Raw genomic sequence first — 13,188 nt, 5'->3', positions numbered from 1 at the left:
GTTGAAAATATTTGACATTTTTTTCTATACCTCAAGAAACTGAACCCATTGTGTATTGTGTATTACTACTTTAATGAAACTGTTTAAGCTAATTTATTTATATCTGAAATTGTAATTACCATTGCTGTTTGCATTGTATAGTGATTTAATTGTTTTATTCTGTTCATTCCTAAAACAAACATGCATATTGGTATAGTCATATTGGCATATTGAAACTGTAGTAATAATTGCAGCACTATTATACCTTGCTGAACGTAAACATAAATTCATATTTTCATGTTATTTTTATCAACATCATTATGAATTATACCATATTGCCCTCCTTGACATAAGGTTAACACATGGAATGCCATTTTAAATTCTTTCAGATTGAGACTGCCATGATTGTGAATTGTTCATATTTGTATAAATTTTAGTTTTAAATTGCTGCAATTCTAATGTTGATCAGAAAATAGCTGGTGCCCTCATAAGGTAATCCTTTTATTAATCCCTTAATTATTGATTTGTTATTGCTGCATACATGTATCTCATACTTATTCATTGTTTCCATAGGTTTTTATTACAATTTCCTTGCTCTACTTGGTAAGTTTTCATTTTATAATTCTTTCATGTTTTACTGATTGCTCATTTGCCTTTGACAAAACATTTCATCATTTAGTCCCAAGCACTTTTCAGATTCAGAGGCCTTAGTGTACACATTTTAAACTCCAAACCATTTTCAAAATGTCATAGTGGACATTGAAGAGATTTCTTTATCCAGTAAGGGAAGGCTGTATAACCTTATTCATACATGTTGCAACTTAACTATTGGAAAAAATTATCTTCAATTTACAAAAATTGATATTTTGTACAGTGCCATAATGTTTTTGGGTATTCAAATCCTTGGCAAAGTAAATTAAAAAACTTTCTAATTATCGGGCAAATGAGGCTGGTGGCAGCCGTAAAATGGAACTATTGGGTGGACAAAATGTTTCCATTTCATACAAAATACGGGCCATACCATAAAAAACTTCATCAGTGGTCGTCACACAGGCATTGCAAAGTGGATCAGAACATCGCAGCCTGAAACAAATCATTATCACGATCTGTGGCAAGTATCAAAAAGTATCACCAAACAGCTTTTGAAGGCCAGCAAGGAGAAGGGCAATGAACCTAATTGGTGAGCTAATTCTGGCAAAATGGAAGTCGTTTGCACGTCACGTCACAGACAAGAACTCAGATCATCCAGATCCGCTTTTCAATGAATGTGCACATGCCAAAATTGAACCAGTGATTGGATAAACAAAGGTAAAAAGTGGTCTTCAATGGCATCAATTTTGTAGGTTAAGACTTATATAAGTTACCAATGGCAATATAACAGGTACGTGTGCAGTAAGCACTTCAAAAAGGAGGACTTTACTAAGCCCTGAAAGGATACACCTACTGTGTACCAAAAGCCAAAACTGAAAAGGGGAGCAATACCGAGCTTGCTTTTATGTGGGGAGAGTAGCGAAGAAGTAAAGATGAGGGAGACAGCGACATCTTTAAGAGCACTGAAGAAAAGCCCTAAGAAGAAATTAGCTGCTAGTGGTGAATCATTGCTGGACGAAACTGATGCTGAAATTTTTCTAGCTCAAGCAGATCAGCCACACGAAGAGCAGGGAGTGGAGTCTCTCACAAAACAGCTTGATGAAGCATCCTCAGAAATGAGAGAGCTTGAAAAGAGAGTCACATTTGAAAGACGTTCAGAAGACGACATAAAAGGATACACAAACTTGTGAAAAGGAGCCTTTCTGAGATGAGACAAGCTAAATAATGTATTTAGACCTTTGAAGTACTTGACTGGTTGTGAAGTAGTTAAGATCAGTGACAAAAATTAGTTATTGATCTTTCTAATGAAACTGAAGCTTGATGTGCCACTTTTTGACATAGCAAAGAGGTTTGATGTTAGTCGCACAACAATACACAATGTGTTCCTTACATATTTGTATGCAGTGCATGAAGTTTTGTTCCAGGGACTGATGAAGAGAATGCCTTTACTGGCAAAAAACCAAGGAAGTATGCCTGAATCTTTTGGAGAATTCACAAATTGCAGAGTTATCATTGACTGCAATGAATTTAGAATCACCACACCAAGGCAAGACTTAAATGCTGCATATGCTACATACAGCAATTACAAGCACAACCTCACTGGAAAATTCTTAATTGGTGTAGCACCAAATAGTACAATCACATCTGTTAGTAATGATTCCCTGGAAATACCAGTGATAAAGTTCTAACGGAACACTGTGAGGTCCTTAATCACCCAAAAGTAAGTAATTACTTTATAAAATGAAAAAAACTTTGCAATGTTTTTTTCAAGTCCTTTTTTATTAAGGGACATCAAATTCTTTTGAAAACAAATCTGAATGTTATACTACTGCCTAGTTTTTTTCATAGAATTTTCATAACTCTTTCTTAAAATTATTTTATTTCTTAATTATTCCTATACCTACATTCTTTTACCACTAATAACCATTGGACTTTTCATAATAAAAACAAAGGAAACAATTTATTTATAAAAATTTCAAGTAAACAGTGAGTAGGGCAGAATCTACTTTTATTCTAGGTTTGCTTCATCTGCATATGTAAGCAGTTCAACAGTTGCAAAAATTATAGTAGAGGTCTTAAGCCCCACCACCCCCGCCCCCAAGCAAAATTGCACCTTTGTTAGCCCCTGATACAATGTTGAGTCTGTCTTTTTGTCCCAAATTTTATTGGCATGCTCTCTTAAATAAATGAAACCCTGAAATTGTTGCACAGATTATACTAAAGTGGCAAAAAATAGCAATAAAAGCCTTGACGAGATAGCAATAAATCTGAGACCACTAGCATCTTAACTTTTCCAGGTATGCTGTTCACTGGTCAACCATCAGTCACCTATTCTACCTGGTGTAATGAATATAAAAGAAAATAAGCAAGAAGTATAACAATTTTACATATGCAAAATATTAATTAACAAAGTTTAGGAAAAATTATTTGTACGTATTTTTTGTAATTAATCACCTTTTGTGTAACATGTTAGTAATAAATCATGTAGATAAAAATTTGAAAGTTTTGGTATGATATCAGCAAAGAAGTTTTCTTCCTTTTTTACCAAAGAAAAGTCGTAATCTTCGAAATGTGGTAAAATCCAAACAACATAATGGGCCCATTTCAAAGAAAGTACAGCCATTTCTGCTTGAACCTGATGCCAATAATTGTGAAGCACATTAAGTTCTAGATTTTCAGTTAAGAAAAAGTCCTTTAAGAGTGCATTCTTTACCTTTTCCAAAGATAGGATTTGTATCAAAGATAGGTATCAACGGCGTATTCCAAATTAAACTTTTGAACGTTAATACCGAAGCCATCACACTAAACTCTCGGAAATACTCAGGAAATCTAGTCAAGATCCCAGATTCTATTCATACCGTGACGGCTGATTTTTCGTCTCAGATAGTTCTCGGAAATGATCTTGCTCCACTCGATAAAACTAAATTGATTTCATTAATCTCCGAATTTAAAGATTTGTTTGCCTCAGACCCAAAAAAACCAAAATTGGTAAAAAACATGCAACACCATATCATAACTAACGATTCTCAGCCTGTCCGTATGAAGCCTTACCGTATTCCTTACGCATGGAACAATGAAGTAAATCAACAAATTCAACAAATGTTGGATAAAGACATTATTCGACCCTCACATTCTCCATGGAACGCCCAGGTTATTTTGGTAAAGAAAAAGGACGGCACAATGAGATTTGTCTGCGATTGTCGCGAATTAAATAACGTCACGCAAAGAGACTCATACCCGCTACCGCACATCCGAGATGTTATCGACCAAATGCATGGAGCTAAATTCTGGTCAAATCTAGATGCAGCTTCGGCATATTGGTCTATACCCCTTGCAGAAGAAGACAAGGCGAAGAGAGCCTTTTCAGTTCCTAGAGGTAAATTGGAGTTCAACGTCACGCCTTATGGCCTAAGTAATGCAGGGGCGTCGTACCAACGAATGATAGATATTGCACTGTCCGGGCTACCTTCTAACCGTATCCTCACGTATATGGATGATATAGCGATTTCCAGTAAATCGTTCGAAGACCACATTGAAAATCTCCGACAAGTATTTCAATGTCTTCGATCGTCCTGCATTTCATTAAAATTATCAAAATGTGTCTTTGCCAGTGACAGAGTGGATTATCTTGGATTCGAATTGTCAAAAGAAGGGATTCGTCCACAAGCTCGATTGACGGAAGCAATAAACTCATACCAGCATCCTACAACTAGAAAGGAATTAAAAGCATTTCTCGGACTAGTTGGGATTTATAGATCATTCATTCCTAAATTTACACAAATCTGCCATCCATTAAATGAGCTTACAAAAGATAGTGTCGTTCTTTTGTGGAGCGATCAATGCGAAACTGCTTTTCAAGAACTGAAGCTCAAATTATCATCAAAACTGACGGTACTGATGTTTCCTAATTTGGGAGAACCATTTGTTATCGAAGTGGATGCCAGTAATTATGCCGTAGGGGGTATATTATCGCAAGTCAGCAGTGACAGTCAACTACACCCCGTAGCTTATTTTTCAACCGCTCTGCAATCATCCCAAAAGAAATGGTCCACTACCACCAAGGAGGCCTTTGCACTCGTTTGCACCGTCCGACATTGGCGAGTTTATATAGAGGGTACTCATTTCATCATTAATTCTGATCATCACCCTCTGGTACATATTCGGGATCAGAAAGACCCTCGTGGGAAATTCGCGCGTTGGTTGTCTGAACTTGAAGAATTCAGGTATTCCATAGAGTACATTCCTGGTAGAGCGAATATCAAAGCCGCTGCCTTATCTAGGAATAAAGCTGCAGCAACCTACCAACCAACATCTGAGTTCGAGGATAAGATTTATTCCTTGTTCGTAGACAATAAGAATTTTTGCGTTCAACTCAAGGAGGAACAAGCAAAAGACCCCTCGATCGCCGATGCTATGAGAAGTGTTCAGAACGGACAGCCAATTTTAAAGGGCAAATATAAACGCGTTCTTCCTCAGTTACGATTCTGTGATGGAGTGCTTACAAAATCTGATCGACCGATTGTAGCACCATCCTTAAGAAAATTACCCCATTAGCTGAGATGTTCACTCCTCACGCCCCAATGCAATTCATTTCGCTAGACATTGCATATTTACCGAAAGATCATTCTGGATACCAGTAGATTCTGTTAATTGGAGATATCTTTTCGAAATTTATACAGGCCGTGCCACTAAAGGACCAAACAGCTACAATTACCGAGGCCGTCTTAAAACATTTGATTTTTACTCATGGTACCCCCCTTTTACCTCCTTACAGATCAGGGAAGCAACGTAGATGGCGATATTGTTAAATCTGTAATAAATTACGCATCAAAAAAAGGAGGTCATCAGCATATCACAGCCAAGGGAAAGGCTTTGCTGAGAGGAGTATTCGTACGATGAAACATTTAATCCGCGCCGTTTTACTTCATCACCACAATTTTACCAGCCCTTATTTTCGCCTTAAATGCTAGCCGCAGTAAAGCAACAAAGTGGGTGCCATACAATGTTCTTTTCGGGCGAAATGCCGTTCTACCGGAAGATATCCTTTTTAAAAATCAAATACCAGACCAGTATGACAACATGACGCCTGGTGAATATGAACACGCCACTAGCTGCTCCTTGCAAGATATATTCTTTAAAGTCGTGGACGCGTTGAAGATAAGTAAACTTACAACGCAAAAGCACTACAACAAAAACCTTTTTTTCACCGATTACACCCCAGGACAACAAGTATGGCTTAAGGTCAAACATTATAAAACCGGAGAAAACCGAAAACTAGCACCGCGGAGAGATGGCCCATGGACGATTGTAAATAAACTTCCAAACGGCGTGAATTTTACTGTAAGAAATCTCCGCCACGAACAGAAAGTAGTACACCACGATCGGCTCGTGCCAGTAATAAAAAACGAATTCATTAATGCACCAGAAAGGCGCATCCCGTCTGACAATTCCGACCATGCCAATTCTACATTCGAAAAAGCCAATTATTCATATTCATCTGATTCAGACTCGAACTCTAGCAACAATAACGGTGACATAAACGAGCAGAGCGATGATTCCATGCAAGAAGCAGACACTCCTCCCAGAAATAACCCCAGACGCCAGAGACGTGGTAGAATTCTACCAGGAACTATTCCGTGGAACGCTTTGAACCTATAATATCGTAAAATTTTATTAAGTAAGGGGGGAATGTAGGGTACCCCGGTGTGTTTTGTTAGTACTTATTTCCCGTTCTGTTAGGTATATCCTCATTCTGCTGTAGCACTCGTAAGTAAGCTTAATTCTATAATCTAACTAAGATACGGTAACTAACACACCATGCTTTCATATCAATGACGTCACACAAAATGTTTACAATTGTATGATGTCATAGTTTACAAAACACAGCTAATAAAACTACTTTCATTTGAATTAATTGCTTATACGATGAGTAACCTTTGTTGCAAATTTGGTTGTCATATAAGAGGTTGTCATATCTCAATAACAGCAGAGATAAACAGGGGGCAGAGCCAGGCATTGATCAGCCCAGGTAAGATAGGTTGATCATTGTTAACCTCGTTTTCACGTATTAACCATATAGCTTGTAAATGATTGTGAAACTATTGCTTCTGAGTTCAAGGAAATATTTTTTTGTATGCTAATGCAGGGGTGCATTTTGTCTGCACAGTTGACAATGAACTGACCATCAATTAGTGTCCAGCTTTGCCACTGGTATCACTTGTTGTCGATTTGTTTCAATGGCCATTTTTTAACAGCAAAGACAAAAAAATTTAAAAAAATAGATTCAGCTCATTGTCATAAAACAGTAATTTTTTTGTGTTTCTCTATTTCTTCTGTCCATCATCTGCTAATTGGCAGACCCCCTTACCTTTTCTTTTGTGTGGAACGTCCTCCTGCCCATTACTACCATTCTTTTCCTGTAGCGATGCAGCTAATGCAGCTGTAGTAGGTCCATCCTCTTTGCCTGAGGATCCCAATACAACAGGTCTGCTGTGTTACTCGGCACTGTGCTTTCTCCCTTACATGTGTTATACAACATTAGCATAAGGTCCTCTAAGTCCTTCATGCCTGAATTACAGGGGATCTTTTAAGAAATTTTTATTGGTGGGGAATTTACGCAAAAGGGCACTTTCCTTAATGTAACGCAACTGACAGCAAAACAAAAGTAAAGGGACGAGTATGTATAGTTGGTAAGGTTTTCACTGTCTTGCACATAACTCCTTACACCCATGCAGCATATAGTTAGAAAAACACTAGATAAAACAATTTCAATATAGTACTCAAGATCATGATGCTTTCTGCATTTAGAGTTATAAGAATAAACTTTTTGGTACAAATATTTTGCTACAAAAGTCTTAAAAATGTCCGGTCTGTCTGAAAAACTTTCTCACGAAATTCCGCCTGCTGTATGTATCAAAGTCTGGTTGACGGTTTCATCGCTCACATGCTGAAAGAAAATGGGCAACAGCTGGCCGTGGATCATAATGAGCTGTTCCAACACTGCAATAAGCAGTCTGGCGTTGATTGTGTCTTCAGTCATGTTTATTCTTGAATCTTCAACATTGATGTTATGATGAGACACAATCCTCTCAGTTTGCATGGAATGTGGTGACATACTTCCAATAGCAGCTAGCACTTTTTGAACGGTGCCATCTGTAATAGGCAAGAGCTTTCTCAGACGTACTGATAGTTTACAACCAATGTCGCTTCCTTCTGGAAGATGCGGCACTTTTTCGATTTTGTCCCACTGTTCACAACATTCATCTGCAAAGCGACCCTCTTCCCCTGGAAAAAGCCTCTGGGTCATCCCTATTCCTTTTTCCACAAATTTCCCCAGGGTACTTGCACTCAACAATTCGCTCATACTCAACAAAATTTCTTCTTGCTCTGGGTGCAGACGCTCACTTAAAAATTTTTTCGCTGAAGATGTTATTTCAATGCGAATTGCAGATTCATTTTGTCTGTTAGTTGGCACCAAAGTGTTGTGCGTTTGTCTTGCTCTCTGTGTTTGGTTCCAATCTCATCTGCAGAGGTTCCAATTGAACCCTTGTGGTATTCTACTGTGTGGAGTACAAGTTGGTCTGTTTGGAGATCAATCTGAATATCTTAAAACCCCATTTTTTCGGCTTCTTTGGCAAATACTGCCTAAGGCTGCGCTTTCCCTTGGATGGTATAATCTGCTCTTCAATGGAATTATTTTCTTCCGGATTTACTTTGAGGCAATTCTGTCACAATTGCTTGAAAAACTCTCTTATTTTATAAAGTTTCTCTCTATTTGGGTCACTAGGATCTGGTGTATTGCTATTGTCAGCAAAATGCAGGAATTTCTTGATGAGCTCAAATCGATTTCTGCTCATTATACCTGCCACTTGTTCATAGTGTGTTTTTGTCTGCCAGTACACACAATACCTTGGCATCTGTGCAATGCACATGCGTAAAAGCATCCCAAGGTAGTTCTCAATCTCATCTGCACAGGTTCCAATTGAACCCTTGTGGTATTATACTGTGTGGAGTACAAGTTGGTCTGTTTGGAGATCAATCTGATAATTTCAAGGTCAAAAAATTCTCTCGAACCATTTCAAAAGGAAAGTCCTCTCGAACCAGTTCAAAACAAATATTGGTGAAGGAGCTGTTGCAATTGAGCATTTGATCAAATTGCACGTTGACCTTGAATCTTGACCAGAGAACCTGTTTGTTACTTGCGTTATTTCTTCTTTGTGCAGATAATAAAATGTAGGCTACAACCGGCAAATGGTCTGGGTGTCAGTTACGTAAGATACAGTGTGTTATCTGTGAAAAAAGTCAATCAGCTCCTTCAAATCTTCCTAACCTCCCAGATGATCATCTCCTTTGAATGCAAAAATATTAGCAGCTAATAGGTTTCCTTTCCTCCAACGGTACGTTCTTTCCTTTTTCAACTTCAGGCTCTTCTGGAGGCACATTATTTTTTGCTAGACCTACCAGTGGACCAAGGTCTGCCAAAGGAACCTTCTCATCTGATTCACATTCATGTTTACTTGACACGTTCTCTTCCTCTGATTCAAAACCAGGAGTGACAACCCCCCATTTCTCTGCCATACCCTCCCCCTCATGATTTTCCATAAATGTTTCCATGTGAGAATTGAATCAAGCATTTTGCCAACATGTAGCATATGAAAATGTAATTCAATATTTTCCACTCTAAAAGAAAGCAAGTTTTACCCTTCGTGTTGACACAGATTTTCAGAACTGGTCTTAAACTACTATAAAACTATTCTAAAAAATTTATCTGCTGCTTCTAAAAGTGCCCACTATAGTCAACCCAATCAGCAGTTTTTCTGGATTCTACGTTCTTTTCAAACCCAAGGATACAATGGGCCTAAATGAGCTCGAAATACAATGGGCTTGAATTGGCCCCCCACCCTGGAAAAAGCCCCCCCCCCACCCTCAAATAAGTCCCCACCCTAGAACTACAAATTTTCAATAAGCGCCCCCTTGAATAAGCCCCCACTGCTACCGTAAATTCTCAAATTGGACCCCGTGATTTGATGATTTTTGCCATCTGAGGCTGCCAATGGCGTTTTATTGAATTACCACAACAAATTCATACTTTTAGTATAACTAATTAAATGCTCATTAAGAAATTTCTACCAAAATAAACGAGGTTGAGGTTATAACAATGTTTTCTTACTGTAAACAATGATTCTATAAGCTCCCCCTCGTATGAGCCCCCCCCCCTCGAATAAGCCCCCATCCAAAAATATCAAAAATTATTAAGCCCCCAGTGGGCTTATTTGATGATTTACGGTAGGACAATAGAATTGCATGGTTTTCATAATAGGCCTTTGCAAGATGACATTTTCACAGCAACTTAGTAGCAGTGAAACTGACTTGCAGTTACATACTTTACTGGGTAGATTAGGCAATGACTTTTTCCACAAGCAAATATGATTTTTCAAATGCCAATTTAATTGGTATTAACCATGATTTATGTCTTTATGGAATTTGCATGAACATAAAAAATTAACTGCTTCTGGAAGGAATTAGGACAGTTTCTACAGAACCCAAGAGCTTGAGACTTCATATCAGTACCCACATCAAAATTTAAAGCAAAAACGTCTCTAAACTATCTATTTATGATGTTAAATAAACCTTCCAATATTTCACCATCTTTAACAATTCTTGGTCAGAACACTTTTTTGGATCAACCATTTTGAACCAGTTTGAACCAAGGACCAATTTGCCAAGATGCAATCATGGGTGGCGTCTAAAAAATTGTTTGGGTAATTTCTTCAGATGCTGATGCCCTGCAAAAACTTTAAAAATTGAAACAACCATCCTCACAATTTTCACAAAAATGAACGAATCAGCTTCCTCAAAAGGGCTTGAAGAATGCCTATTAGAATTCTAAATATATTATATACAAGGATAATCATCGGATGGTTGAGACGGACGTTGATTGACAGTCAGAATCCATGTTCCAAAATTTTGAGTTGAGGGTTCAACCCTTTCAAAGGAGAACTGACAAGCAAAAAAAACTTTGTTTGTACTTCCAGTCTGTTCTTTGTTCATAATATCGTCACTGTTGAGCTGAAATTGCCAGGGTTTGCTTAACTCCCATTGTTTCTTGCTTCCATCTTAATTATTGTTGTTATCGCAAAAACCTTGTACGATAGTAAAATCAATTATATATCCATTGGAACTGATACAAGAAGGAAGAGTAACAAAACCTACCAGAGCCATCGGCACCCATGGTTTACTCTTTTGCTTTACTCTTGTTTGATTCAACCATAGAAAATTGTAGAGTACTAAAAGAAGAACATTATAAATCAGTTTTTGATAACTTCTTTTTCCTATAGATTCTAACTTTTAAAATTTTCCACCAAGAATTGGTTGTTTAATTTTTAATAATTATGACATCTGTTGTGTTTTTAGCGATCCATATGTAAGGTAGCACAAAAGAATGATCCGAGAATAAACAAATCTTTACACTATATAGAAAAAATGATTAAGAATAAAAGCTTATATTAGTTGGTAAACTTCGATTGGCAAGCTATCAGAAATCTATGTATCCACTCTGATCTAACTCTAAAAGCCACTCTACTCAAAACTCTACTCAAAACGCCCTTCTTACATCAATCTCCTACAGCGTTTCTTTGTAACTCTGCAATACTATTGTGCTACTTATTGTGTTAATAATTGGAAAGCCAACAATAACTTATTGCATCAACGCATGAAATTTAACAAATGTAGTAATGATAATCATAACAAGAAATTATTAGTAATGACGAATTCCCAACAACACTCCTCCCCCCTTAAAAAATGTCTATATAAAAAGTGAAAGCCTGATTGAATGTTAAACAAATTTATTTTCAAAATGCAATTGATTTCTGGTGTCAAAAAAATGCAAGCATAAAGGTTCTTGATTATAGCGAATGATGTTTTGACGTGGCTGTAAATTATATCTTGGTTCAACTTTATCGTCATGATCACTGTCCGAGGTCTTTGGTTCTATTGGTTAACTCCTTGATTCGGCAGGATTATATCCATTGTGTTCTGCTACTAGTTTCTGTAAAGGTAAAGCGGGATTCGCTCGTTTTAGTTTATCATGTGTTACGGTTTTAATTATGACTGCTTTGGCTGTTGGTAGCTCAACAGAATAAACTGGATGGCTGCAATGCAATATCTTGAATGGTCCATTCCATTTACGAGCTAGTTTTACTCAAGCAAGACGTGGTAAAAACAAATGCCCATGATCACCAGGTGAAAGTTCATCATCACACAAAACCATTTTTGTCATGCAAAGTAGCATAAGAGCACATTTCAAAACAAGAAGTCTGCTATGAACATTTCATTTCAGGTATGCTTTGAATGCTTCTTGCTGATCGAAATATACAAAGCAACTTTTTACATTCTGTGACGGATTTTAGGTTTTCATCTGTCATTGTTGTCAAGTAGAAATTTGATTTTTTCAGTTCAATCTTCTATATACAAGAATTTGCTCATTGTATCGGGTCCAGGTTGTCAGAAAATTAATTTCAATTCAAGGTAGTCCTATGAATTCCACTGTAGAACAATGATGCTTAGCTTATATTTCAGTGTTACTTTGTTCATAACATTTGAAAAATTATTTTAAGATTTAATGAATTGTTTGGCTTTTCCTAAAATAAACCAACAAATAAGCATTCAAATTTTTAACAGGTAAGAAGTCTGCAGATCCTGATGATGTGGATTGGGTGCCAGCAAATTTCAATTTCAATGTGGAGAAAGCTCTGAAAGATGCCTCTAAAAGAAAATTGTACAGGAATCGCTATGAAATTAAAAAGACCAAAAGATATAAAAGTCTGACAACAAATTCTAACAGGGATAGAGATGATGAACTAGTGAACAAGGAAAAAAGTGACAAAATCTTGCAATTGCAAAAAGAAAATGAAGGATTAAAGAAAAAAGCTCAAAACTTCGGATTCAATAAAATCAGTTCTGATGATAACTTGATGATGTTTTTTACAGGTTTAGCATCAAGAGATACTTTCTTGTGGGTAAGCTCACTTGTGAAAGACAAAGCTAGATCTTATCATTCTAGTATGTCTGTTAATGACCATGTTCTAAAGGCATTTAAGAAACTGCGACTTGGCCTTTTAAACAAAGATCTAGCATTTAGGTTTCAAGTACCTGATTCTACAGTATCAAAAATAGTTAGAGCATGGTTACCAGCCTTAGCAAAGCACATGAAGAATCTGATTATCTGGCCAGACAGAGGAACAATACGCCAAAATCTGCCAAAGTCATTCAAAAAGAAGTCCAGAGACTCTGTTTGTATAATTGATTGCAGCGGAATTTTTATAGAACGTCCTTCTAATCTGACTGCTTGTGCACAAACCTGGTTGCACAAACCGTGTGACTGCTTGTGCACAAACCTGGTCTAACTACAAGCACAATAACACTTCCAGATACCTTATGGGAATAAGTCAAGTATTGTTATGTGATGTTTCTATCAGAGGGATGGGGTGGTCGAGTATCAGACAAGAAAATAACAGCTGAATCTGGGTTTCTAAAAAAGGTAAATGTTGGTGACTGTATCTTGGCAAACAGGTTTTCTTAGGGCATGTTTATACGAGGCAGGCCTGGCCTGACCGAGCT

Source organism: Rhopilema esculentum, chromosome 11 (assembly GCF_057945365.1).
Source record: "Rhopilema esculentum isolate cy_ngs chromosome 11, ASM5794536v1, whole genome shotgun sequence".
Lineage (NCBI taxonomy): Eukaryota > Metazoa > Cnidaria > Scyphozoa > Rhizostomeae > Rhizostomatidae > Rhopilema > Rhopilema esculentum.
This window is presented reverse-complemented; position numbering follows the sequence as displayed.